The sequence below is a fragment of the Acipenser ruthenus genome, unplaced genomic scaffold (genome assembly GCF_902713425.1).
Source record: "Acipenser ruthenus unplaced genomic scaffold, fAciRut3.2 maternal haplotype, whole genome shotgun sequence".
NCBI lineage: Eukaryota > Metazoa > Chordata > Actinopteri > Acipenseriformes > Acipenseridae > Acipenser > Acipenser ruthenus.
The window spans coordinates 74675-80740 of NW_026708232.1; the positions used below are offsets into that span (position 1 = coordinate 74675).

The 6066-nt window shown below is 47.4% G+C and overlaps 1 non-coding gene across 1 annotated transcript; it reads right to left on the reverse strand.

Moving 5' to 3' along the window:
- Window positions 1–2820: 2820 nt before the first annotated feature.
- Window positions 2821–3017, reverse strand: LOC117418661 (U2 spliceosomal RNA). The gene has a single exon (XR_004546849.3). It is a non-coding gene; the product is annotated as a U2 spliceosomal RNA (small nuclear RNA).
- Window positions 3018–6066: the final 3049 nt, after the last annotated feature.

Genomic DNA, 6066 nt, shown 5'->3' on the forward strand with positions numbered 1-6066 from the left:
AATCCTAAAAGGTATAGACAATGTCAACCCGGGGGACTTCTTTGACTTGAAAAAAGAAAAAAGGACCAGGGGTCATAAATGGAGATTAGGTAAAGGGGCATTCAGAACAGAAAATAGGAGGCACTTTTTTACACAGAGAATTGTGAGGGTCTGGAACCAACTCCCCAGTAATGTTGTTGAAGCTGACACCCTGGGATCCTTCAAGAAGCTGCTTGATGAGATTCTGGGATCAATAAGCTACTAACAACCAAACGAGCAAGATGGGCTGAATGGCCTCCTCTCGTTTGTAAACTTTCTTATGTTCTTATGTTCTTAATGACTGGGAAGGCTGGCTGGGGATGCCCTGGCTGGCTGCTACCTGCCCACTAGGTGGCAGTGTAGCCATCCCACTCGCCTCAGTCTCTGCCTGCGATGGCAAGACTGGGGACTTTGTGTGGACATTAGCTGGTTTTGGATCTATGGGGGCCACCTGCAACTTGCTGTCTTTGATCTTTATCTTCTTTCTTTTCCCCCCCTCGTCTCTACCCTTTCTTTTCCCCACCCTCGGCTGGTTCTTCACTCCCTTCCCCTCCTTCTCACTCTCACTTTCGCTTTCCTCCCCCACGGACTCAATCCTTATGGCGTCATAACGAGAGCCGAGGGGGAGTGCTGGCACTGAGAGGGCCCTACTCGGGGGGGGGGGGGGGCGCGCTGCTGGGTCCGGGCTCCCTCCCTGCCTCATGTTCTGTATCAGAGGAGCTGCTGGAGGAGCTAGTGGAGTAGCTGTTGTACTCTCTCTCTGGGCTGGGGGAAGGGGTCCTCGTAAAACGGGACATGTCTCGGGGGCGGGGGGGTGAGGGGGGTGCTGGTGATGGTGGTGCTGGAGTCTGGGTTTTGGGTGCTGTTGGTGGTGATGTGGACTGATCTTTGTTACTTGCTCCCTCTTCCTGCTCAGGCCTAGGCTTGTTGGTATTTGCCTTGCTTGCTCTGGCCATGTTGGCATAGGAAGAGGGGCAGTCCTTAAACAGGTGCCCCTTCTTTCCACACAAATTGCACTGCCTCTCTTCTCTGCAGTGGCTGGTCTCGTGGGGGGCGCCGCAGTTCCTGCACTTGACTACAGTACATGCGGCCGCCAGGTGTCCTAATTCCCCACATTTCCTGCAGAGTTTTGGCATCCCATTATAGAATACCAGCCCTCTGTTGGGCCCTAACACTATGGAGTTTGGAATGTGGCGGACGCCTCCAGTGCCCGATGGATCAACATTGAGGCGTACCAGCCACTTTCTGGCTCCTGTCCAAACCCCATCTTCGTCACTAATTTTCCTCCCTTCTGATGACACCCTTCCATAGCGGTTAAGCCATGTTGTAATGTCATAGTCGCTAACAGCCTCATTGAAAAATTGGACAGTAACAACTTTCATTTCTCTGTCTGTCAGTGCATCCACAAAAAATTCTTTGTATGGAGCGAGATATTTATTCTCCCCCCAAAAGGACCACATTTCTTGTAATTTTTGGGGGTTCCTAAAACTGACCTCAAACACTTCCTTAAGCCCTGGCAATTTCACCAAACAATTCAAGTCAGAAGGGGAAAAACCCATACCCCTCTGAAGAATGGTCCGGCTGAACTCCAGTCTCGTCAGTCCTGGTTCCGTTTCCTCTTGCTGGTTTCTTGTGAAGCGCACCGCATTGTGCCTCCTGGTCTCCTGGGTTGGCCGGAACGCCATCCTTCAGCTGGCTCCTCCGATTGGGGTGGGAGAAGCCTCTGGACGTCCGGGTTGTCTCTCTCTGCGGAAAAGAGACAACGTAAGCAGCAAATCTGGGCAGTTTAAAGAACTATTACTTTAGTCCCTGAGGAGATGGTCGCCTCGCAAGAGGGACCCCCTCCCCAGGTGAACGGTGTCCTTCCCTGGCGGAGTAGGGGGTGCTGCTTGGCACCGAATCCACGCAGGAAGAATCGTGGCTGTGACGCCTCCTCGGGGTCCGGGGCCGCCCTCTGCTCCTCCCAGATGGCGCCCTCTGCTGGGCGCCGGCTGCTCTCTCTGTCTGGATCTCGATCACGATCAAGGGCTGGGGATGAGGTCGTCTAGGTCATCAAAGGGTCTTCAAAGGTCGTCTGGATGATAGGTCCTCCTCCTCTCGAACTCCAGGAACGTCTGGAAAAGCCGGAACCGCCTGAAAGAAAAACTGCTCTCAACAGTCAACAAAATCTTGAAAGACCCTTGGCCTGGATTGGGCAAGCCAAAACCAAACTGAGCATTAGTCTTCCAAAAAGTTGCCGAGCTGAATAAAAGCCAGTCAAAAATAAAAAAAAAGTCTGTTCCTCTTCCCTCGAACAAACCTCTCACAGACCCTCGGAGGGAGCGGGCAATGCCACTACCCTCCTAAGCCTTAGTCCTTAGAAAGATTTATTTGAACTGAAGAGAAGCCAGAGTGTGGCTTTACTGGCAGCCCAGCCCTTCCGGCTGGCCCAAAACAGGGAACTCTTCCCAAAACGCAAGTGCCATTCGGTCCCGGCAAAGGGGCGCTTTGCTGCTGCTGCCTTGAAAGCGAGGGCTCCTTGCCCCACTAAACAGCTCCGTTTCTGCTTTACCGCTGCGCTCCTCCTCCCACGAGCGCAAGGCCTTCTGGGTACACTGGCCTGCTGCGTGAGTAGAGCAGGCTGTCCATCAGTTAGGCAGACCTGCCTGCCTGCCTGCCTGCCTGCCTTATTTGGAACAAACAAAAAAAAAGAAACAAAAAAAAACCACAACAAAAAGAGCGGGAAAAAATACAACCCAGAAAAAGGGAGAGGCTGGCTCTCTCTCTCTCTCTCTCTCTCGACCTCTCGACCTCTCTCGACCTTTCTTGTGCACCGTTCCCGGAGGTACTGCAATACCGGGTCGATGCGTGGAGTGGACGGAGCAAGCCCCGGTTCCATCTCCTGCTTCCAAAAATCAATTTAATATAGACGGGTCCCCCTATGGGGGACGTATCAGATATTAAACTGATAAGAACAGATTTTTTTTTGTTTTTATTTATTTTCCTTGGACAAAAATCATAAACATATAATCAAAAAAACTTAATACAATACACAGAAAAAAACAATATCATATTACAGCCAAGTCATAAAAACTTTCCAATAAAAACAAAGTCTGAAAGGACAATCAGTTTAAAACAACTTCCATTTGCACAAGACAGTGTATGCATCAAAAAACAACCCGCTTCACCCCCTATCATAAGACCATGAACCGGCATGAGTCCAAGTGGCAGGCAAACCCCAACAGGTGCTCCATCTCTCCCGGGCGATCTCTTCTCCTTCCCGCAGCGCATCCTGTATCTGGTACTCTCTGAGCCTGTGACAAGCCAAGATCTTCACCTCCCCCGAGGTCAGCACCTTTCCTTTAAAAACGAAAAGATTTCTCGCCTTCCACATGGCTTCTTTAAAACAGTTCAGTAAAACCCACAAGCATGTCCATTTTTCTTTCACTACAAAACCAGGCTTAACCCCGTGCAGCACCATGGCTTTTAAAATGTTTCTGTTGTTTAGAAACCCGCTCAGGATGTCTTCGGCCTCCCGCCAAACTTTTTTGGCTTGTCCACATTCCCAGAACAGATGCGCTGCCGTTTCTTCTGCCCCACAATCCTTAAAAGGACATCTAGGGGACTTCCCGAGGTTCCTGCGATACACAGTAGCCCTTACTGGGAGGATCTCGTGTACCGTCTGCCATGCCAAGTCCTTGTGCCGGTTCATGAGTCTCGGGTGAGCTACTTCCAGCCAAATCCCCTCCACAACCTGTGGGTTAAAAAATGAGACATTACACATTTTTTCGCTGTCTTGCACAAATTTCCGCACTTTACGGGGGTCCTGCCACACCTCTATCTAAAACAAAAAGTTTCTCTTTCTTTAAAAACAGTTTAATTTTATTATACAAAAAAGGAGCTTCCCATGATGTCGGCACAGTTAAAACAGGATAAAACATTTTAAAAACTCTTAGAATCGATCCTAAAAAATATTTTACAAAATGTGCAGTTTTGCTTGACCCATAGAGACACAACCTCACATGGACAATTACAAAATGTAAAAGCAAGATCTTCGTGAGGTCAGGAACCCCCTTTCCTCCATTTTTTGCTGCCTTGTATACCACCTCCCTCTTTAACATCTCATTCTTCCTCCCCCAGAAGAAGCGCATCATACTGCGTGTCACGGCACACAGGACATTCCTGGTTGGAGGGAACACTGCAGACAGGTAAATCAAGACAGGTAAAATAACAGATTTTAAAATTAAACACTTGCCTTCAAAAGTGAGTTCTCTGAGGCTCCACAGCCCCAGCTTTTGTGCAACCTTGGCAGTGACGTTGTCCCAATTCTGCACTCCAGACCCATGTTTATAGAATTTTACCCCTAAAATTTGAATAAAATCATTCTTTAAACACAACCCTATGCTGGGAACTCTGGCCCACTTCCCATACATCATACACTCGCTTTTTCCCATGTTGACCTTGGATCCTGATGCCTTGCAGAACCCCTCGACCATTCCCACCGTTTTCTCCATTGAGAACTCATCCCGGCAGATAATCGACATGTCATCCATGTACAAAATACATTTCACTTGTTCTCCCCCACTCCCAGGTACAAACAGTCCACAGGTCTGCTTATTCGCCTTAATGGCAATGGCTAAAGGTTCGATACAACATATAAACAGCAAAGGAGACAGTGGACAGCCTTGGCGCACTCCGCTTCGGATTTTAACTGGTTTAGACGTGCTCCCATTTACCAAAGTAACACTTTGGATGTCTTCATACAAGACCTTAATCCAATTAACGAACCCGATTGGAAACCCCATTTTCAGCAGTACACCAAACATGTACTTGTGCGCTATTCTATCATATGCCTTCTCTAAATCCAAATTCAGGATACTAAACGGGAGCTCCCTCTCCCTGGCATAACAGATGGTCTCTCACGAGTATCAAGCTGTCCATTATCCTCCTACCTGGGACTGCACATACCTGGTCCTGATGGATGACTGTGTCGATCACCTGCCCCATCCTTCCAGTCTGGATCTTCGCCAGCAACTTATAGTCTGTGTTGAGGAGGCTGATCGGACGCCAGTTCTTCAAATCTTCCCGGTCTCCCTTCTTATAAAGCAAAGTGATGACGCTCCTCTTAAAAGAAGTGGCCATTTCCCCAGCATTAGAACTTTCTATAAAAACACTCAACAAATCATATTTTAAAACATTCCAAAAACACTTATAATATTCAGTGGGTAAGCCATCCTCCCCAGGCGTTTTCCCCATTTTGCTTGCTTTCAAAGCTTTATCCAGCTCTTCCAGAGAAAAGCCCTTTTCCAACCCCACCTTCTGTTCATTACTTAAAAATACATTAATGCCTTCAATCATTTCTTTACAATTACTCTCCACCACCCTCTTTTCATTATACAAATTCTCATAAAAACTTTCCGCCACCTCACACATGCCTTTATTTCCATTCCTCACCACAGCATCCTCCCCTTTTAACCCCTCCATCACCTGCTTTCTGTCAAATACTTTCTTATAAAAGAACCTTGAACAGGTCTCTTCTCTCAATCCTCTATCTTGCTTTGCAGCATCACTGTCTCACTTTTTTTATACATGAAATGTTTTATTTTCTCCTTCACCCCCTTTATCTCTTCAGAGACTTCAAATCCTGCCCTCTCCTGCAAAAACAATCTCTGAAGCTTCTTTTCCAGCCATTTACATTTCTTTTGCTTTGCGTACTTTATCCCTGCCTTCATTTATAAAAAACAATTTGGTTCTCTTTTTAACAAAATCCCACCACTCACTCTTTTTTTCAAACAAAACCTGTAGAGACCTCCACCCTTTATACTTCTCTACATATTTCTCTCATTTTACTATCCTCTAATAATTTAACATTTAATTTCCACACTCCTTTCCCCTTTACACTCACCCCTCCCAGATACAATGTTGCCCTCACCATCACATGATCAGAGAAGAACATAGGCTCCAGTTTACAATCTTGACATTTCACCCCCTCAGAAACAAAGATCATATCGATCCTGGACTTACTTGTCCCCTGAGAGGTGCTCCAGGTAAAGCCCCCCTCAGGATGTA